The following is a 23,513-nucleotide window of genomic DNA, read 5'->3' on the forward strand; positions in this document are numbered from 1 at the left end:
CCCTGGATCAGAAGACAGTCATGTGGTATCAGCATGATGGATGCCCTGCACATAACGCCTTACGAGCACTAATTCTGAACCATAAATACCCTGGTAGGTGGGTTTGGCGTGGTGACCAGATAGTTGGCCTGCTCGATCTCTGGATCTTACACCGCTGGATTTTTGTTCTGTGGGGAGCAGTCAAGTATGTTGTCTACCAAAATTTTCCAACAACACCAGAGGGCATACATAAACTCACTATTGATGCTACTACAGCCATGACAGACGATAAAGCAGCACTATATAGGGCGTCTTCCATCCACAGAATGATCCGATGTATGAATGCTAATAGTTACTATTTTGAGCACGTGGTGTTTCATGTAGTGTTAATACCACATTAAGAGTTACTAAAAAGGTCCATATTACCTCTGAATAGTCATGATTACTGTAATACGGTACTGTACAATGACAGGATCCAATTACTATACAATGCAGTACTGTTGCATTTAAAGTTTTTTGTTAATATGCAAAATATTAAAACGCTCCTTGAAGAGGTTAAATGATTTAGTTGATGAAATACGCTGAAGTGATATTTAAGTTAGAGAAGTTATGTATTATTTTTCATTTCTGTAGCTTCTAGTTTTGTGGCTAAAATGGTACAGTGTCATACATTTTTGAATAAATCTTGGATAGGGTGAGTACATTCCTGAGTAAAATATTCGTGGTTCCATTAAAAAAATTTAACCTCTACCCATATCTCCTACATCTGTGGAGATACATAAAACGAATACCCTCAGCAAGAACTATCCAATGATGTTGAAAATAACTTATTGAAACAATTTTTCATGTAACATACCAGAAAAAAGTTATTTTGTGTGGGCAAGATACATGGGACACCCTATATAAGGATCATTGGCATCCTCTTACAACTAATACTAAAAATGTGTACTTCAATTTTCGGGTTCACGTATTAAAATTAAAAATAAATGTTAATAGCTTTTTTGATTTTTATTTCATATGTATGGTAATACTTTAGTGAATTAGTCACTTTATTGTGATTGCAACACAGGGAGTGGTTTTCGTGGTTTTAGTAAATATTTACGACTTTTATATTTAGCTCAGCGTTCATAAGAATACGGTAGCACAGTTTACCCAACTACCAGGGGATTTCCTAGTAGCGGCGGCACAGTGGAACTTCAGCAATCCCCACCTCCGTTCATAGCCCACTGCAGTGGCCCGGATGACTCCTCAGCGCCCTTTTATATACCTGACCCAACCACTTCATGACAGCGTGCCAACTATCTGACGTTCACCCGACCTGCCGTTCCAGAATACATTCCACAGTGGACACACCACCGTTAAGCGATTCATTCTCAATCTATTGGCGACCACCTTGTCAGATCATTCATCCTTCTCCAACGCCTCATAGAAAACAGCATATCTGCCTTCACATTCGTGACTGTGCCTCGGTGGTGGAAGGCGTGCCATTGGTAGTATGAAAGATAATGTGGCTGCCACATGGTGCTCCAACCCACTGCCCTCCTGAGTGTGATGCTGGGACACTAGCACAGACAGAACATTCCCCCTTGCCTAGTGTGCTCTCATGTGTGTTTTAGTCACTGAAACCTACGCTGTCGAAGCTGTTTTATCTCCACTTTCAAGAGCGTACCTTCCTTGGAAGGGTTTTCGGGCTGTCTGCCCATCTGAGCTTTTCTTCTCCTTATTCACTAAGGACTCATTCACTCCTTTTCGTCCTGATTTAGAATTAGCAACCTGTGTAGGTATAAAACATATATTTCGAAACCAGATACTAAATTTTAGGACATTTTCGGGAGAGAATGTGGACTCCCGACCATAATTTACTGGTTATGAACTGCGAAAGAAAACTAAAAAACCGCAGAGTGATAGGAAATTAAGGAGATGTGATCTGGGTAAATTAAAATAACTAGAGAATATTCGGTGTTTCAGAGGGAACTCTAGGCAACAGTAGACTGAAAAAGCGGAAAGTAACACAATAGAGGACGAACAGGTAGTTTTGAGAGATGAAACAGTGAAGGCAGCAGAAGATCACATGGCCTGCACCTCAACAGGTATGGGAAGGGGAGGTTGGCAAAGCTTATAGGTGACAGCATAGGTGGGGTTGGCGGGCTCACTCATGGGAAAATTCCGGTTGTAGTGGGTGTTAGAGCTGTACCTTTTTTAGATTGAAGTCAGCTGATAGGTATTCTTGCTTGAGGGAAGTCTCTCTAACAAAGAAACCACTTTAGACATAGCTTAGGTATCCGATTAATGAGGGAGTTAGTATATTTCATCAAAATATACAAGGTATTAGAGATAAAGTTAGTGAACTGCCTATAGATGTTGACTCTGAAATTATTGGTATATCTGAACACTTCTTAAATAAGGAGATAATTCAGAGGCTTCCTGTACCAGGATACAGGTTGGCTGGTAGCTTTTCTAGGAGCACTTTGCGGTGTGGGGGAGTAGCCATGTATGTGAAAAACTGGTATTACATTTGAGTCAATTGATGCTTCAAAGTACTGCACTGAAAAGGTGTTTGAATGTTGTGGAGGTATGGTTAAATTTAGTGGAGCTAAACTTCTTACTGTTGTTATTTATAGATCACCAGACTCCGATTTCACAACAGTTTTGCTAAAGCTAGAGGAGGTTCTTGGTTCACTTTATAGGAAATACAAAAAGTTTGTTATATATCAATTGTATAAGTGATTGTGCAAGGAAAAGGATGCTGGTAGACCTCCTCAATTCATATAATCTTATGCAAACCGTATTCTTTCCAACGAGAGTGCAAGGGAACAGTAGAACAACCATAGACAATGTTTTTGTTCATTCCTCATTACTAGAAGGGTATTCTGTTAGCAAAAAGGTGAATGGCCTTTCAGATCATGATGCACAAATTTTAACTTTAAAAGATTTGTGTGCTGCAACACATGTTAAATATTGTTATCAACTTTTTACGAAAGCTGATCCAGTTTCTGTAGAGACCTTTATAAACCTTATCAAGGAACAAGAGTGGCAAGATGTTTATAGTGCTGATACAGTAGACGATAAATATAATGCTTCCTCAAGACTTTCTCGTGCTGTTTGAAAGTTGCTTTCCGCTTGAACGTTCAAAACAGAGTACTAGCACAAACAGGCAGCCTGGGTGCCTGACTAAAGGGATAAGAATATATTTTAGAACAAAGTGGCAGTTGTATCAAAACGTTAGAAACAGTCACAATCTAAATGCAGCCGCCCCCCTTACAAACAGTATTGTAAGGTGGTTAAAAAGGTTATTAGGAAGGCAAAAAGTATGTGGTATGCAGATAGAATAGCTAAGTCTCAGGATAAAATTAAAACCATATGGTCAGTCGTAAAGGAAGTGGCTGGTCTGCAGAGACAGGTCGAGGATATAGAATCAGTGCGTAGTGGGAATGTCCGTGTTACTGTTAAGTCGCATATATGTACGGTATTTAATAATCACTTCCTGAATATAGCAGGTGAACTAAATATAAACCTAGTCACAACAGGGAATCATATAGCGCTCGTTGGAAAAAGTGCTCCGAGACTGTTACCTGAAATGCTCCTCCATGACACTGACAAGAGGGAGATTGAGTTAATAATTAAATCACTAAAGACCAAGAACTCTGATGGATATGACGGGGTATCTAGCAGAATACTGAAGTATTGTTCTATGCATGTTAGCCCAGTACTCAGCCATATCTGTAACTTTTCCTTTAGGAGTGGTCGGTTTCCTGACCAATTAAAGTACTCGGTAGTGAAGCCACCTTATAAAAAGGGAGACAGGGATAATGTTGACAATTATAGACCTATTTCTATGCCATCGGTGTTTGCTAAAGTTATCGAGAGGGTTGTATATACAAGGTTACTGGAGCATTTAAATTCACATAATTTGCTGTCAAATGTTCAGTTTGGTTTTAGAAATGGCTTAACAACTGAAAATGCTATATTCACTTTTCTCTGTGTGAGGTTTTGGACGGATTAAATAAAAGGCTGCAAACGTTAGGTGTTTTCTTTGATTTAACGAAGGCTTTTGACTGTGTTGACCACAAAATATTACTGCAGAAGTTGGACCATTATGGAGTAAGGGGAGTAGCTTACAATTGGTTCGCCTCTTACTTTAAGAACAGAAAGCAGAATGTAATTCTCCGCGAGATTGAGACTGGTAGTGATGTTCAGTCCCAATGGGGCACTGTTAAGTGGGGCGTTCCCCAAGGATCGGTGCTGGGGCCACTGCTGTTTCTTATTTATATAAATGATATGCCTTCTAGTATTACAGGTGATTCAAAAACATTTCTGTTTGCTGATGACACCAGCTTGGTAGTGAAGGATCTTGTGTGTAATATTGAAACATTATCAAATAATGTAGTTCATGAAATAAGTTCGTGGCTTATGGAAAATAATTTGATGCTAAATCACAGTAAGACTCAGTTTTTACAGTTTCTAACTCAGAATTCAACAAGAACTGATATTTTAATCAGACAGAATGGGCATATTATAAGCGAGACGGAACAGTTCAAGTTCCTAGGCATTCGGATAGATAGTAAGCTGTTGTGGAAAGCCCATGTTCAGGATCTTGTTCAGAAACTAAATGCTGCTTTACTTAGCATTAGAACAGTATCTGAAATAAGTGACATTTCAACACGAAAAGTAGTCTACTTCGCATACTTTCATACACCTATGTCGTATGGTATTATTTTTTGGGGTAGTTCTTCTGATTCGAAAAGGGTATTTTTGGCTCAATAACGGGCTGTTCGAGCTATGTGTGGTGTAAGTTCGAAAACCTCATGTCGACCCCTATTCAATAGTCTGGAAATTTTTACATTGCCCTGACAGTATATATTTTCTTTAATGTTGTTTGTTGTTAGCAATATTAGCTTATTCCCGAGAGTTAGCAACTTTCACTCAGTTAATACTAGGCAGAAATCAAATCTGCATGTGGAATGCACTTCCTTGACTCTTGTGCAGAAAGGAGTGCAGTATTCTGCTGCATCCATTTTCAATAAGCTACCACAAGAACTCAAAAATCTTAGCAGTAGCCCAAACACTTTTAAGTCTAAACTGAAGAGTTTCCTCATGGCTCATCCTTCTATTCTGTCGAGGAGCTCCTGGAAGAGCTAAATAATTAAGCAAATTCCAGTGTTACGTTGTTGATTTCTGTATTTAAACTTACGACTTGTCGCCTGAATATGTTTCTTATATTTCATTTTATCTGTTTCTACAATCATGTTATAATTTCATGAATTGACTCGTTCCATGACCATGGAGACTTCTCCTTAACGTGGTCCCATGGAACAATAAATAAATAAATAAAATAAATTGCAGTAAGTGATTATCGTTATGGTTTCCCCTTTTTCTTGGGAAGTTACTTGCTGCAAGGAAGGAGAATATTTTTCTGTTATCACTTTGTCTGTCCTAGGATTCATCTGAAATCTAGTTTCGTCCATGTTTTGCAGGCGACCAGGCTTATCCAGTAAAGAATTTTCTGTTAAGACATCCACAACTAAAGAAAAATATGCTGCAATAGCTTGTCTATTCATTCCCATAGTGTTATCGATAGAGAGACCTTGTAGCTTCTTCATAGCTAGCTGTGGGTTACATAGCCAGTCCCAACCAGCCATTTGATTTTCTTTAGAAAATCTATGAGGCATTCGATTTCTTTCCGCAAACTGGAATACCAGCCTACGAAGAGTTTCCCCAGTTGGTGGAAATCCAGACATTTGCAACTGTCTTATGTAAGTCAGCAATTGTTTATCATTCTCCTAACCAAGGCTACCTATAAATAATAACAATAATTATGGTGTGATAGTTATTCATCACTGAAAAAAGTCTGAGGAGTAAAAAAAGTGTAATTCAATCATTAATTTTTAGGTGAATTAATATTTCAGTCAGAAATTATTCTCATTTTGATCCACAATCAAAGAAAACGTTATAATTAATAGAATACTGCTTACTTTGTGAGCCCATACCATGCTTCCTTTTATCTTTCTTCACCAGACGTCGTTTCAGAGTTCAATATGGGATTCCATATTCTTGGGAAGCTCTAAGACAATTCATTCCACCAGTCCTTACCTGTTTCATAGCCATTTGTAGGGATTCTTGAGACCACTGACCCCTGTCTGATGTTCTAACATACGTTCGAGGCATTTCCTACGAAAAGGGAGTCTGTGTACCTGAGGGATACGATTCGGCATCTTACCCCGTGAAGACAGTGGCGTCTCTCCCGAGAATCGGGCTAAGATGCCACTTGCCGTGACTGGCACAACATGGCCGTTGTGTGGCAATGGTGAATGGCAACTTAAAGTACAAAGTATCTTCTAGGCTCAACATGTGCAGCATTTGGCTCTACTGCATTATTCAGACGCTCGTACGCTCTTGAAAACAGCTATGCACTATTAAGATGGCGTCGGTTTTAGCTCTTACCTTGTATTTGTTGCTTCCAAAGCGGAGAAACAATTACCACAGGGATACACGGAGCTGCCTTCGCCCCATACTACAGCTAGCGAATGCCGTGCAGGTTGGTGTCGCGATCTGTTGAGAGCTGGCGGAAATGCAAGCTTTAGGCATCTCACCACGATAGGCATCTCCCCTCGATCTACTCTATAATCTGATTTTCAGAAAGAGATAGTGTAATTTAATGAGGGAGTTTGTGTATATGATCTATAAATATTTCCTGCTAATTGGCTGAGCTACGGTGAACAGAAGTCCCCTGCCACTGTGGAAACAATGCCTCAATGCCTTCACCATCTAGCGGTGATGGGCGTAAGGCTACCCAACTACCATTCCACACCGGTGCTAGCATCGCACCGTTCGTTGTTTGGGATGAGATTCAGATATCCCATAAAATATCCGTTAAAGCATTAGAACATTTACCTAACAATAATAGTACTATGGCCAGCTGTAACATCTTCTTCTCCGAAAATTTCCGTCAAATCTTACCACTAATCGCAACAGAGATGATAACAAACGAAGTCAATGAACCTGCAATTGCCTATTAGCATACCATACAACTCCAAAATTAGTAATATAAATGAAAAATTACAATAGTGACTGTGAAATTACACAAAAAATATAAACTTTAAATTTAAAATTAAAACGTTCTCGGGGGTCTTGAAATTCCCGGGACCAGTATCTTTCCAGCATCAATATCAATTACAGGTCAAAAAATAAAATGATATTCGTGATTCCTAGGATGGATGAATTTGATGGTAAGTTCCTATGCGACCAAACTGTTAAGCTCATCGGTCCCTAGGCTTACACACTACTGAATCTAACCTGAAGTAACTTACGCTAAGGACAACACACACACGCATGCATGCCCGAGGGAGGACTGGAACCTCCGAAGTGTGGAGCGTGCTAGCCGTGACAAGGCGCCTTTGGACCACGCGGCTATCCCGCACGGCTGGATGTATGAACTACAGATAAACACAGAGATGACAAAAGTCGCGCGATACCTCCTAATATCATGTCGGATGTTCTATTGCCCGGCATAGTATAGTAACTCGACATGACATGGGCTCAACAAGTGGCCGGCCGGAGTGGCCGAGCGGTTCTAGGAGCTACAGTCTGGAACCGTGCGACAGCTACGGGTGCAGGTTCGAATCCTGCCTCGGGCATGGATGTGTGTTATGTTCTTAGGTTAGTTAGCTAGTTCTGAGTTCTAGGGCCTGATGACCTCAGAAGTTAAGTCCAATAGTGGTCAAAGTCATTTGAACCATTTGAACTCAACAAGTCGTTGGAAGTCTCCTGCAGAAATATTGTGACATGCTGCCTCTATAACCATCCATAACAGAGAAAGTGTTGCCGGTGATGGATTTTGTGCTTGAATTTGTGCTCGGTTATGACCCATATATGTTCATTTTTGGGCCAAATCATTCTCTCGAACGTCCGCTCCCGGTAGCTGTGTGTTCAGCGCCACAGAATGTCAATCCTATGAGCCCGGATTCGATTCCCGGCTGAGTCGGAGATTTCTTCCGCTCAGGGAATGGGTGTTGTGTAGTCCTAATCATCATCATTGCAGATGGTCTCCAAGTAGCCGAACACAACAGTTTTCAGTTAATGAGCGGTTCAGATGGACCAGAGAACGCAGTCCATTCCATGTAAACACAGCCCACACCATTATGGGACCACCACCAGTATGTGTAGTGAGTTTTTGACAACCTGGTTCCTTGGTTTTATGGGGTCGTTTGCACCGCACTCGAACCCTACCATCAGCCCCTACCAACTGAAATCGGGAGTCATCTGACTTGGCCACCGTTTTCCAGTCGTCTAGGATCTAACAAATACGGTCACGAGCACAGGAGAGGCGCTGCCGACTGTTAGCAGAGGCACTCGCGTCGGTCGTCCACTGCCATGAGCCATTAACGCCAGGATTCATCGCAGTGTCCTAACAAATACATTCTTCGTACGTCCCACACAGAGTTTTGGGGTTGTTTCTCGCTTTGTTGCTTGTCTGTTAGCTCTGACAACTCCAAGCAATCGTCGCTGCTCTCGATCCTTAAGTGAAGGCCGTCAGTGACTGCTTTGTGAGGATAAAATCACCTCGGGAACCTTTTCGCATGTGTCATTCTATATATCGCTTGCGCCTTGTCCCGCGGTTACGCAGGGTCAGCCATGGTTAATCGTATTTGGCATGTTAATATTAAAGGGTAGCCGGATGCCCTTCCTGCTGCCACCCTGTACCCCCCAGGACGGAATTAGTGTACCCCAGCTGACTGTGTCTAGTGGAATCCATGAAATAGTGTGAATGTGTTCAGATGTCTGCGAACTGTGCAACTGAGGCGGAACATGGGGACCAGCCCGGTATTCACCTAGCTGGATGAGGAAAACCGCCTAAAAACCACATCCAGGATGGCAGGCACACCAGCTCTCGTTGTCAATCCGCCGGGCGGATTGGATCCGGGGCCTGCGCGCCTGCCCGAGTCCAGGAAGCAGCGCGTCAGCGCTTTCGGCTACCCTGGCGGGTCTTTTCGCATGTATCAGGCGAGTCCAAACGACAGCTCCGCCAATGCACTGCCCTTTTATACATTGCGTAAGCTATACTACCACCATCAGTATGCATATTGCTATCTAATTACTTTTGTGACGTTAGTGTACATAATTAAATTTGTAAGAAACCCTCCGAACGCGAGCCCTATTCGCACTTGTCTGGTTCATTTGTAATATTGTGTTATACAGGGCTTTCGGAAATTCCCATACAAACTTGTAGGACTACTAGATGGGAGTGAGTACACAATGGTTTGAATAGGAACCCATGTCCGTAAACGTATCGTTTCCGTTCTACGACTGTTTCAGTTCAGATTTTTAACTCACGCACTTCTGCTTGAGGAATTTAATTAGGAGTGACGCAGTACAATTACCAGGTAACAGTTCGAAAGGAAGCATAACGAAACATCCATGTATCACATAAGCACATTTGTTTGTATTAAGACTGAAACATACGTGTCTAAACTATTCCAAAGAAAAAAGAACCCAGCATACTGCATGTACAGAGCAGAACTGATACGTTACAACAGGGGCTCGATGTGGCGACCACCAACGTCTTTACAGACATTGTACCTACGAAGTACATTCTGCTACATATTTGAAATTGGAAATTTGTGTTAATGTCTCATGGGACCAAACTGCTGAGGTCATCGGTCCCTAGGCTTACTCACTACGTAATCTAACTTAAACTAACTTACGCTAAGGACAACACACACATCCATGCCCGAGGGGGGGGGAGCCGCGCGAACTGTGACAGGACGCCTCAGATCGCACGGCTACCCCGTGCAGCCTGCTACGCATTCTCCATTCTACCTGGTGTCTCTTCAGTTTCTTGTACAGCGGCCAAAACAGGTGCTAGCAGATCTTCCTTTCTCTGTAGAGGAGTCTCGTAAATTAAACTCGACATCTGCTGACCGTCTGACATAGTACACTTTGTCCTGTCTACCCTACTCCATTCCAGTGCAAACAATTTTGAGACTTGTCTTTACCTCAGCAGACGTAGACGCGTTGTAATCGTATTGTCATATCGCTGGCTTGGTTGTGGAGTATCTTTGCGGGCAGCGCGTTTGCAGTGTCGAGCACGGGACACGAAGCTATGTTGTATTGTGGGTAGCTCTACATGTGAAAGCTATTATTATGGACATTCAAGTGTTGCTACAAGTTCTATTACAGTGAAGTGATGATATATGGAAGTGAATTCAGTGAAAAGGGGTGTAAAGAAGTTATTAAATAAGAGCAGTGCCACCGATAACGTATTTGAGTATCCAATAATTCCGTGTCGTACAATACAGCATGTCATCCGCGCCGTGTTCGGCCTCCTGGAATGAACTAAAGTGAATCAGTAAAAATACTTACCACAAAGGAATGCAATCAAGTGCCAGTGTCTTGTAACGGACGTGGGAACGTGCGTTCGGTCATCGCGTTTCCGCATCTTCAACAATCAGCCACGCCTCGATGGTTAGGCACACACTCGTACAAGTGAGAACGGAGAACTGAAAATTTAACTTTATGAACAGTGTTGTATTGTTACTAGTGACAAGGAGGGCTGGTGCCAGATATCTGTATATGCGTGACGATCGTAAGAACTTTCCTTCGATAATTCGGCTTCCGCATCATCAACAATCACCCGCGTCGTGTCGGTTACGCGTACGCTCGTCCAAGTGATATTGTGGACAGATAATCATCAAGAATGTTAATTGGGATAAACACATGATTTAGAATGTAAACAGTGCAACCTGCGATTTTCTTATCGTCTCAGAATATAGATGTTCATACCAGACGTCGGACAGTGTTGCGTTAGTGTTGAGTGGCTCCCTAAACCTGCTTCCAGATTATGTACTTAATTTCAGACAAGCCAGTAGCAGTGTGGAGCGGGACAATACGACCGCCGCGGTAGTATCAGGTACGTGGTGCGGACAGGGCGTACGGTCCAGAAGTGGCAAGTGAGAAACAGTTTAAGGGACCCCCTGCCATTTTTACCCCCAGGCGTGTTAGAGCGTTACAGATCTGAAACTCACAGAACGAAAATGGCAAGTTCCCGGGCGTGGATTCCTATTTAAAATATTATCAACTCGCTCCCCTCTACAATTCCTAGAAGTTTGTAACGGAAATATCCCAACATCCTGCAAGTCTCAAAGTGCGAGAATAGTGATCTTGGAAGTAGCACACTATACTCTAACGCAGAGGAGCCAGGTTCGATCCCGGATAGGGGAGAAGAGTTTACAATGTTCTAGTCCCTTCCACCCAACCTGCTGTCAAATGAGTATCTGGGCTGTTTCCCGGAAGTAAAAGTTACCAACCTCGCCCTTCTAAAGATCGCACTCTCTTTGCAGTCAGACTAGTAGCCCAGTCATTAGCTCGTGGCAGAGACTTTACCTTTTTGTTTTAAAGCATTTTCACCGTCACACTGGTCCATGTTACATCTTGTCACATTACCATATTTTATCTGTGTTATAGAAAATGACCGTATGCCCAATCCTAAAACTTTTAAATGCTCTATTCGGAAGCATTTCTACACTAACCCCACCTGACCTCCAAAGTTTAATTTCCTGAAGACAGCCTTTGTCGCTAAACAGTAGCATTACATTGCAGTGCTCTTGGACATTGAAATTCGTTACGAGATGCTGTGAATCAATCGCTTTATGAGATAAGAACTTCTCGTTCGTGTCCTTATGGCGATGATTTAAAGCCGTAACCCGTAAAATGGTAAGGATTATACAGTAAATATCGGAGCAAGATGGAGCATTACATTGTCCACGGAAATTATGGTGGCGGACTGATTTAATGAATTTGTCACTCGTTGAAAAAAGAAAAAGACGTTGAAAAAATAGTGAGAAATCACTTTCAGGTAATGTACTTGCAGATGATCAGCGTAGTCAATATCGTTACATTCGATCATGCATCATAGCTTGCTAGTGCTTCTGTATGCCCCAAACGGATAGCAAGCCCGCCCGGTTAGGCGAGCGGTATAACGCACGGCTTTCCAGAGTGGGAAGGAGCGCCTGGTCCCCGGCACGAATCCGCCCGGTGGACTTGTGTCGAGGTCCGGTGAGCCACCTAGTCTGTGGATGGTTTTTAGGCGGTTTTCCATCTGCCCCGGCGAATGATGGCTGGTTCCCCCTCTTCCCCCTCAGCTACACTATATCTGCGATTGCTGCACAAACAAGTTCTCCACATACGCGTACACCACCATTAGTCTACCACGCAAACATAGGGGTCTGGTGTGAGACTTTCCTCGGGAGGGGATGGATCAGTTGTCATTGTTTCCTGTTTCATTCCCATTGTTTTTCATATACATTTATAGTGTCCTACAGCAGGTCGACGGCTCTCTACATAGCCTTCTGCTGTAGGCTGGCTAAACCCATTCTCTGTTTTTCTGTGACAAGACTACTTCGGTTTTATGAGTTTTTTCATGAATACATCTGACTTAATTACAGTCCACTGTTACTGGTCTGCTGTTGTCTCCCAGGTCCCTTCATTAATTAAGCCATTCACCTGCGCAACACAATCCCCTGCAGTAAGTGACGACAACAGGCGTCTCCACGGTCCGGGGAACAGAAGAGAAGCGGATGAAATTGTTTATTATTATTATTGCCATGGCAAGCCAAGCTGGGCTTACACCACAGCAAGTTAGCGTTGGAGAACATTTGGATCATTATGGGCAGTGCCATCCAACTAGATCGAATTTTATCGATATAACACGCCAGTTGGACAGTATTTGGCACGATATCCCTCAGGAGGACATCAGAAACTATGTCATTGCCAAGCTGAGTAACTGACGGCATAAGAGACAGAGTTGGACCAGCAAGTTATAGACTTATTCAGTTTGTGAAGGTCTTTCTCTTGAAAACATCTAAAATTTTAATGAAGTGACTGTAGATGTACGTCTCAAATTCCGATTTTTGTCACATTCGGATAATTCCTTTGTGCCGGGTCGTTTTTTTTTTAAGCGTGTATCTGTGCAAGGACGTCATTGGGTTGAGTATGGGTGTTTCGCTACCACGAGGACAAACTGCCCTTGCGGGTAGCTGCAGTTTCCTTAAATGCGGTGTAAAACGAATTAAAACTATGGTTATTGCAATTAAAGCGTCTAATACAGAATTTATGCGTATTCGCTCCTAGCTCATCCATAATCTGTCCAACTAGTATCCAAACGCACTTACATATATGTTTTGTGGCACTTCACCGGTATTTGCTGCCTTGCCTTTCCGTCTCCTCAATGTAGTTAGTCACATGCGGTGGGGAGAAGAAACCCACACAAAGAAAAGTGTTACGGAGTCGTCATTAATGAACTCAGCTGGTTGGACTGTCCATAAAATTATAATAAAGAAAATGCTGCCGCGCGGGATTAGCTGAGCGGTCTAAGGCGCTGCAGTCATGGAGTGTGCGGCTGATCCCGGCGGAGGTTCGATTCCTCGCTCGGGCATGGGTGTGTGTGTTTGTCCTTAGGATAATTTAGGTTAAGTATTGTGTAAGCTTAGGGACTGATGACCTTAGCAGTTAAGTCGCATAAGATTTCACACACATTTGAACATTTTTTAAAGAAAATGCTAACCGCACACATGCCTGTCTCAAACGCCGTCGCACAGATTCACTCCCTGCTCCCTTGCCCCTTCACAATTAAACGCTTGAACGTGTGTCAGTACAAGCTGTCGACTTGTTAGCTGTGGAAAGCATTGATGTAAGACGCTTACTAATAATAGGAGGAGACAGAAATTGCAATATGTCCAAAAAATAATTGAGAATGTTGAGTGTAACAACAGCTCAGAGATGAAGAGGCTGGCACAACAGATGTAGCCAAGTGGAAAGCCGCTGAGAAAAAAAAATCACTTCTTTTAGCAACGCAGTATTTTCAGTGCAGTATAAGCAAAAAAGTAAATTGGAATAAGAAATACAATTATCCTGTAGCGAGCTACCAGAGGCCAGCAACACTGCAACAACCTCTATCACTATGCATTGACATCGCGACAGCGCCGGCATGTTAGTGAACTGTAGGAATGCTCGAAGGCTATTAAACACATGGCTTCCTCACGACCACTGACGAGACAGTCGCAAATACAATTTTAAAAGAGTTATGATGAGCCTATGGCATCTTCATCAGCAAGCATGTCTCGGTCTGCAGAGGCATCTAAGCTGATTGATGTGCCGTTGTCCGTATGCAACAGGTACACCACTTTAACTGTTGGCATGCAAGTAAGTGTGATATGCCATCCGGAAGATATGACCTAGTTATGCACTTGGAGATGGCCTTCTAGAGACCAAATACCAACGTTTTCAGGCAGTTGTTATCCAAAATATTTAAAAGTTGCATTCGCTAGTATTAATTATGGAGGGATGTTGCTGGCCAAAACGAAGTTAATTTCGTGATAACCACTCCAGATCCAATCTTTTACAGGAATTTTCTCCTGTAAAGAAGAAGGAAACTGCCTAATATTGTGTACATCCTATCACCGGCGTTGTTGGTACAGACAATGAAAAGTCCGTTGAGACAATGCTCCAAATATGCTGGCTGCAGGCAGCACTTTACACCAAAGATACCCACATATTGTCAGCATACATCGCGTAACGCACAGTATCAGCCTCGTGATGAAAGGGATTATGCCTCCAAAGGTACTTTACGAACTTAGCCGTCCTGCCAAAATGATGATTATTTGAAGTGCAGCCGTATTCTAAACGCAACACTGAAGGCTAAGGGGAAAGAGAAATACGGTACTTCATACTCAAACTTACACCTCGAACGAGATGGGCTGCTGTAGCAATACATTTTGATAACTTGTTAAAGAACAGGGAAGCTAAACTGGAAACAAGCAGTTCGACAGGGTCGTGAGGATCGCCATCCTACAGGATGAGGTATGTTAGAAGCTGGAAGAGGCTTTACTATTACTGAAACCTATGTACGATGCTGTAACTCAAGCAGAAGTAGACAATAATGACTTGTAGCAAGGTAATAAGGCGTGTACTGTTATTTCAGCTGACGCAGATGCAGTGGAGAGATCAATCAGCTACAAAATCTGTCGTGCCACCTAGGAAAGAGTTAACGAGGAAAACGATCTGCGCAACAGCACGCCTCGCCTTCAAGACCCCCTGTATAAGAATGTAGCTCTTCCTACACATGATGTACGTGGCCGCCTCCACGATAAATAAAAGGAGAACAAATGAAGAAAGTGAAGCAATAGACTTCGTCGAAACACTATGTAACTTAATTCAACTTCATTCTGGAGTTACAGCGGCAAATATAGTGAAATTTAGAGGTGGCGTTCCTTTCTTTACGAAACATTCTCCGTGGGCTGCTGCTAAGGACGAGTCTCCATCATGTTGGTATAAGGCCTGCGTACTAAGTAACTTTTGCTTGACAGATTTTAGAAGTACCAGCAACAGCAGCTGCAGCAGAATGCAACTGGTCCGCTCATTGTCAGATGCGCACCGAAATCCGCAACAGATTGGCACAAACACGCAAAGGATCCTCCAGATACAACATCCTTTCTTTCAACGGATAAGGACTAAGTGTAATGGCATCTGTATATTGTAAATTGTGTCGACAGCTTTGTGAATTTGACATATCAATTGATGTCATTGTTAGAGCTCTGAGGAAGTACTATTATCTCCTGTTTGCTACATAAATGTCTTCTAGTTGAAGTGGAAAACTGTTGCCCGCAATAAAGGAAATAAACTATTTATGTAATATTTTTGGGTTTAAAATATGGGTCTGTAGCTTTGCTTCCATTGTTTTACAACAGATGGCAGTAGTGGCAACTGTTCGTGCAGGTTGCAGCGTCACTTCTATAGTAAAATCGTGATTAACGTAACCATGGAATAAAACCCTCTATAAATAAGTTACACTAGGACTTTTCTCATTAGCTTAAAAGAAAAAATGTTGATAAAAGAGAAAAAGGATTTAAGATATCAATGCAGAAACGTTTTATTTGTCCATGGAGAAGCAAAATTTTATAGACAGTAGATACTATCTGAAAAGATAATAAAAATTTGTTTTGGTGTCATTCATCTTTTTTCACTTCGATACTGTTATTGATCTTGTTCTTAAATCACCGATGAGCGTTATGTAAAAAATTAAAAATATATATATTAAAAATTTCATTTGTTATTTCAGTACTGCTGTGGAAACGCTCCATGTCATATATTTAAGCAAGTTCAAATATAGAAGGTTAATTTTGGTTATTCTGTAATTAATATCACAGGTAGGGTATTTGGAAGTGGAATAATATGACGCCACTGAGTGCACGATCTTATTTTGACTAAACAGCAAGCCGAGCTCTTACTCCCTGTTAACAGTAATAAATAATTTTGACTTCAGTCCATAATTTACATGTTTTAGTAGTGTGGAAGCCTAGGGACCGAAGACTTCAGCAACCTACCATAAATTTCCAAAAATTCCAACAAATAATTGTTCAGACTATGTAACAAGAGCCGCTCTTAGTGGTAAGTCGTAAATGTCATACAATAAGCGTAACTACTTGTAAATATAACATCATCAAAATATTAGTCGATTTGTGACTGCTTCATAAAGTTACTCTCGATTGAATACGCCAACTTACGAGCCCAAATCCTGTTGTTTGTGAGAGGCTTAAATTATCGTCTTTAACGTCACGAAATATGCGGCAGAGGCTCATAAAATTCTGATTAAAACACATGGTGAGGCAACTATTACTAAAATAATGTGCAGAGAATGGTTTCAACGCCTCAAAAACGGTGATTTTGATGTCGAAGACAGGAATGGCTGCGCAAGAGAGAAGGTATTAAACACTACTGAAGCCCACGGAAACAATCACAGGAGACCGTTGTCGAAATGAAAGTAAAACAGCGACAGTACAGCAACAGACACGAGAAGGTGATACTTCAGCACAACAACACGCGATTCCAGATCACAAAACCCATCAAAACATACTTGGTAACGTTGAAGTGGGAAGTCCTGCCCCATCCACCGTACTAAATGGTTCAAATGGCTCTGATCACTATGGGACTTAACATCTGAGGTCATCAGTCCCTTAGAACTCAGAACTACTTAAACCAACCTAAAGACATCACACACATCCATGCCCGAGGCAGAATTCGAATCTGCGACCGTACCGGCCGCACGGTTCCAGACTGAAGCGCCTAGAACCGCTCGTCCACACCGGCCGGTTCCACCGTACTCTCCAGATATTGCTCTCTCTGACTGACACCTTTTTTGATCAACGGCACACGGCCAGCACTTCTAGTCATATGATGTAGTGCAAAATTGGACTGATTCATGGATCTCCTCAGAAGACGCACAGTTCTCCGACGGGGGATTCGTATGCAGACCAAAAATGAGTGAAAGTAGTCGCCAGCAATGGCCACTACCTTGAATCTTAAACTTTTTGTAAATTTTTCACAATAAAGCCTCAAACTTCGAGAGAAAGTGGCAAAAGCAAAGTTGTGGCCCTAATCTAAACTTTACATAATAATTGCAAATCCTGTGACCGGAATATAGAGTAATAACACATGAAATAACTTTTTATTTTTATGTTGTAGTTTCCGTTGTTCATAGAATTGTACCATTTACACTGAGTTGACGAAAGTAATCGAATAGCGATATGCATGTATACAGATGGTGGTAGTACCGCGTACACAAGGTACAAAAGGACAGTGCCGTGGAGGAACTGTCATTTGTACTCAAATCTTAAAAGGGTTCCGACGTGATTATGGCCGCTTGACGGAAATTAACAAACTTTGAAAGCGAGACGATAGTTGGAGTTAGATGCGTGAGACATTCCATTTCGGAAATAGCAAATTCTATATTGCAAGATCCACAGTGTCAAGAGTCTGGCGCGGATAGTAAATTTCGGGCATTACCTCTCACGACGGAAAATGCAGTGGCCGACAGCCTTCACTTAACGACGAAGAGCAGTGTCAGTGCTAAAAGACAAGCAACGCTGCATGATACAACGCAGAAATCAATGTTGGACGTACGACGGAGGTATCGTTGGGACAGCGCGGCGAAATCTGGCGTTAACGCCCTATCGTAGCAGACGACATACGCAGGTGCCTTTGATAACAGCACGACATCGCCTGCAGCACCTCTACCGGGATTTTGACTATACCGATTGTCCCCTAGACAAGTGGAAAACCGTGGTCTGGTCAGGTGAATCTCGATTTCAGTTGATGAGAGCTGACGACAGGGTTCGAGTGTGGAGCAGATCCCACGAAGCCATGGAATCAATTTGTCAGGAAGGCACTGTGCAAACTGGCGATGCCTCCGTAATGGTGTAGGCGGCGTTTGTATCGAATGGACTGGGTCCGCTGCTACGTTCGGCTGCTTAGGGACCATTTGTAGCCATTCGTGGACTTTATGTCCCACAGAAGGGTGGACATTTTAAAGATGACAGTGCCTCATGTTCCCGGGCCACAACTGTTCGCGATTGGTTTGAGGAACATTCCAGCAAATGATTTGGCCACGCACAACGCCTGACATGAATAGCATCGAACATTTGTGGGAGATAATAGAGAGGTCAGTTGGTGCATAAAATCTTGAACCAGCAGCAATTCTGCAATTACGGACGGCGCTACAGGCAGTATGGCTCAATATTTCTCATGGTGACTTCGAACGACTTGTGAGTCCATGCCACGTCCAGATCCAGCAAGATATTATTAGGAGGTGTCCCATGACTTTTGTCAACCCATCGTATATCATACTTAAATTGTTATTCTGCCATCATTTTAAATACTTTTCTAAGTATGGATCATTTAAAATTCGGTTACATTTGTGTACCCGAACGACTTCACACACGTACAATGTGCGAGCAGCATTCGCGTAGAATGCAAGGTTTGAGGAACTGATAATGGTACTCGGAATACCCTCCATCACACACCATAGCGAGGTTTGGTTTGTAGAAGTGTAGACGTAAATTTTAGAAAATTAGACCAAGTAGTAACAGAATTTATTGAATTATCTTGAGTTGCCATTTTTTGTATTTGGCCAGGCGCTGATAAGGGCTGCGTTGCTCCAACACTCTAAAAGAGTATATAGATCACAAACAAGATGAAAAATTAACCTTTTATCCCTGTCTAAAGACTGAGGTTGAGGACACTTTCTGGAACTTTTACCCGAAGTTCAAGGAAGAGACCAATCAACGTATGAAAATAGTTGTCTTGACAAATGCTGTCCCAGAAGATCTGATATCCTGATATCAAGAGCATACATATTCATTTTAGGTGAAATCGTATTTGTTTCTTTGCAAATCTTGCACACCGCAAAACGAGAGATGATGTGGTGCGATTCCGAGCAAGACGTAGAATCAACTCTGCCGTTTGCGTCCGTGGTGGTGAGGTGGAGGAAATGAATCTGCTCCCTGTCGGTAAAGCCGCAAATCTCCGCTGCTTCGAAACCGTGGCTAGATTACCGTGCGAGTGATCGAATCGATGACGAGCTGAAAGCGTCTGATCATAAAACGATAAAACATAACCCTATAACTGCGCTCCAGGCTGTCCGCGATAATGAGGCATCAAATAATGAATGACGTTGAGGGAAATAACGCTGTTAGTGATGAAACGAAATAGGACTTGGCCTCTGTAACTGTTCCGTCGAAAGATGAAGCTGCACGCTCGATTAATCTGATTCGCTGATACGTTTTTACGGAAAATACCTCATGATGTTCACTATAATCTCAAACAGAAAACTGAGGTTCTACATTAGTATGGGGAGTAGCAAACAAGGCATTTATCTTTGTTAAAGGTGCGATTTCTGTGTTACAGTAATGTATTTAGCATTTATTTCATGCGTTAATACTCGTAACACTTTGCTTGGAATAACACAGTTAAAAGATTGTGTTACACCGGAAATACTTAATGTCATATCGTTCACAAACTGCTGACTTGACTCTGAAAAATCATTAACTGTTTAAAACGTTTTAATGTTTTTTCGTTAAAAATTGTAGGAAAATACTGGTCACGTATATACTTGTAAGTTCAGCTAGCGTATATACTTTAGCGATAAGAAGAACTTATTTCTTTCGGACAGTTGACAGCCATAAAGGGAGGACGAAAAAGTGGAATGGAGGAGTTATCATTTGTAGAATTCACAGTAACGGTACAGATGAAAATAAAATGAAAAGCAAGTTTTTTTTGCGTGGCTGTCATCCGCTGCAAGCACGAAAATATTCGATTTGTAAATAAAAACTGCCTTTTCTTGCTCCAATGTATTTTATTTCTTTGAGACACGTTTTGCCTTTTATTTTAAGGCATCTTCGGTGGAATTTAGAATTGTTTGACATCTGAATTTCCTCTCCTGGGTGTCGCACTGTAAAGTCACCTACGAAACATCAGCACGTTTCTGTGTTACGATTTTTTTTCTTTATAATTTCCACATCGTTTTCTCTTATTGCTGCAGAGAACTATTAGTCTTCTGCAACTAGTTGTAATAAATATACCGAAAATTGTTATTTTATGTCATAACTACTGTTTACTCGCGTTATATCTCATCGTATTTAGATTGTTTACACACATGTCACCATCCTAACGAAGTGCGTGCTCAAAACTAACTCTATTCATTTCTGCCACTCCGAAAGTATGATAGAAGCTGAAAAGTCTGAGGCAAAAATGTTGCATGGGGCGACGTTGGTTTTTTGATATTAGGTGGGGTCGTGTCACAGATATGAAGATCAAATATTTTTTTTTTAACGGTATGTGTAACAATAAGGTCTTTGAAGGTCAACGAAGATCACAAAGTTGGCATGAACGTCCATTTACAGAAGGTGTTCGAAGTGACGACCTTGGTATCAATCCAGTACTGCAATCTTCTTATCATGGATTGAATGGAATTCCTTATCACTTCGGCACATCGAAGCACATGCCCTCACAATTCTCTCACGTATATTTTTCAAACAGTAAATATTCGCCGAATACGGCGTATCCATCTAACGAACCATTGACATGTGAACACCATTCGACGGTCTCGCAACACAACACTAATAAGAACATTAGGACTAGTATCGTCGTATCACGCAAGTGTGATTGATGTATTCCTTCGAATAACAAGTCGATATGCTTCTCATTTACGGTGAATGCGAACGAAATTCAGTGACAGCTAGAGACTTTACGCTGAAAGAAACCCTCAACGTACTCACCCCACACGTCGTACATTTAAATATGTCACGTTTCTTGTAGTAGCCATTTTCGCAGCAGCTGTATATAAATTGCAGTTGTTTAAAAGAAAATGCCTTTTTTGCACGCTGCACATCGAAATTTTTATTTTTATTTATGCACCCAGACGCGTTTCGCCTTTTTTACAAGGCACTTTCAGTGGGTGTCCTGAAATATTACATGATTTGTGTGGTGTCACCGCCAGACACCACACTTGCTAGGTGGTAGCCTTTAAATCGGCCGCGGTCCATTAGTATACGCCGGACCCGCGTGTCGTTACTGTCAGTGATTGCAGACCGAGCGCCACCACAGGGCAGGTCTAGAGAGACTTACTAGCACTCGCCCCAGTTGTACAGCCGACTTAGCTAGAGATGGATCACTGACAACTACGCTCTCACTAGCCGAGTTAGCATAGCCTTCAGCTACGTCATTTGCTACGACCTAGCAAGGCGCTATAGCATTTGATTTTGAGATTATAACATGTACCATCAAGAGCGATGTACACCAATTGTGGATTAAAGTTAAGTATTGTATCAACTACGTACTTTATTTGCTACTATTAATTCCCTTAACTGTTCCAGACCTCGCGCCAGTCAGCGTGTAATTAAACGCGTGCATTTCGGCCTCCTCTAGCAACACGGTGTTGGCTCTTCTGCCAACACATCAATTTGTCCATTTTTACGAACAGGTTATGGTCTCACATCTAGATTATAGATTTAAAAACAGTTCCTTAACGTTTTTTTATGAAATGGAAATGTACTTACAGGTAACTTCTAATTCATTGCATCTAAGCAAACTGCTTTTTCTCTTCTGGTAACCACGTGGCATCTTACATTTTACTTTCAGTTCACTGTTTTCGTTAGACATCACTGTAGCTGCCATATTTTTAATACAGAGTTTCATTTGTTTTTCTAAGTGTTACCAACATTCTCAGTTTTCTGCATTCAACTGTTTTCTGAATGTGCGTGTGCGTGTGTGTGTGTGTGTGTGTGTGTGTGTGTGTGTGTGTGTGTGTAGGTATCAGTGTGTGTGTCGGTGGTTATTGAGACAGAGGTGCAGAAAGTTGAATATGAACGTAACATATGTCAGGAAGTGGTTGAAAGTTTTGGTGTTCAGCTAATTTGAGCTAGGTTGTCAATATGTACGTAAACAAAACAATCACGATGAGTGATAAAGTGACCACGTATTACTTACTTAAAATTACAGTTTCTGGTAAAATAACTACATCTAGTGACAAGAGACTAATCGTGCTCCCCAGCAATAAGGACAAACAATTTGAAAATTCTGAATAAAAAAGTTGGTAATATGAAAACACGCTAATGTTTTATGAGTGAAGTTATACCGTGACCTCTAGCAAGCGACTAGATGAAAGGAAACGCAGATGCTGACCAAAAACGCGAAGATCTGTGAGTAGTCCAAGTATTTACGTAAAAAAAGAGACGTGAATTCTTCTATAATCTACAAATATCGTATGTCAAAACATAACTGTACCATTCTAGATTCCACTGAAGATGCCTTAAAGTAAATGGCGAAACACGACTGGAAGAAATAAAATACATTGCAGGAAGTGAAGGCCGTTTTGATTTACAAATCGAAAATGACAAGAGTCTAGGATTATTTAGAGTATGGCGTTATTCCGCAAAATATGTTTATTCTACACTAACTCTAATGGCAAAATTGTGTTAGGAATATCCTCCTAATAGGATGAAATTCCTATCGCGTATTATGTCACACAATATTTTCATCTGTAGACGCGAGAACTCCATGTCAACACGGCAGCTATAACTGTAATAGTCAGTGTGGAATGCAGCGTGCATGCATATTGTCATAACTGTTTCTGTACTTTCGAGGCGACGGGGATGGTACATATACATATGTCCTACCGATTGTCACTTTATTTGTATGCCGTGTCAAGTTCCTTCGAACTACATCGTGTCCAGTTTCGATCGGGATGAGTACTTTAGCCTCTGGTTAAGACAAGAAGCCCCTGTTTTCCGCTGGGGAGTTGTTTCTTTTTCTTTCGCTACACACAGCTTTGTTTTCTTTCTGCGTCATTCCTCCGCCTGAAACAGAAGCAGAAATTTATTTTCCCAGCGCTTCACAGACTTTCTATTTCCGACAACACCCATAAGCTTCGAGCGGCTTAAAGTCTCCTTTTATCTATCAGAATTTCGTTTTCTTCCTGCCAATGTATACTGTCATTCGACAGAACACAAAAAAAAATAACAGAAGTTATTTTGATCTTTCATAGCATTCCCTCGTCTGACTAGGCCGTGTAGTCACATTGTGAGGCTGTGTGAAATAAATTGCATTGAAATGGATCTTCTATTATAAATAACAACAGACATGAGACGATGTAATTCTACATCTGCTGTACCTAAATATAGCTGCTCTCTTCCCTGGAGAGTATTCAC

This window comes from Schistocerca serialis, chromosome 4 (genome assembly GCF_023864345.2).
Source record: "Schistocerca serialis cubense isolate TAMUIC-IGC-003099 chromosome 4, iqSchSeri2.2, whole genome shotgun sequence".
NCBI classification, from domain to species: Eukaryota; Metazoa; Arthropoda; class Insecta; order Orthoptera; family Acrididae; genus Schistocerca; species Schistocerca serialis.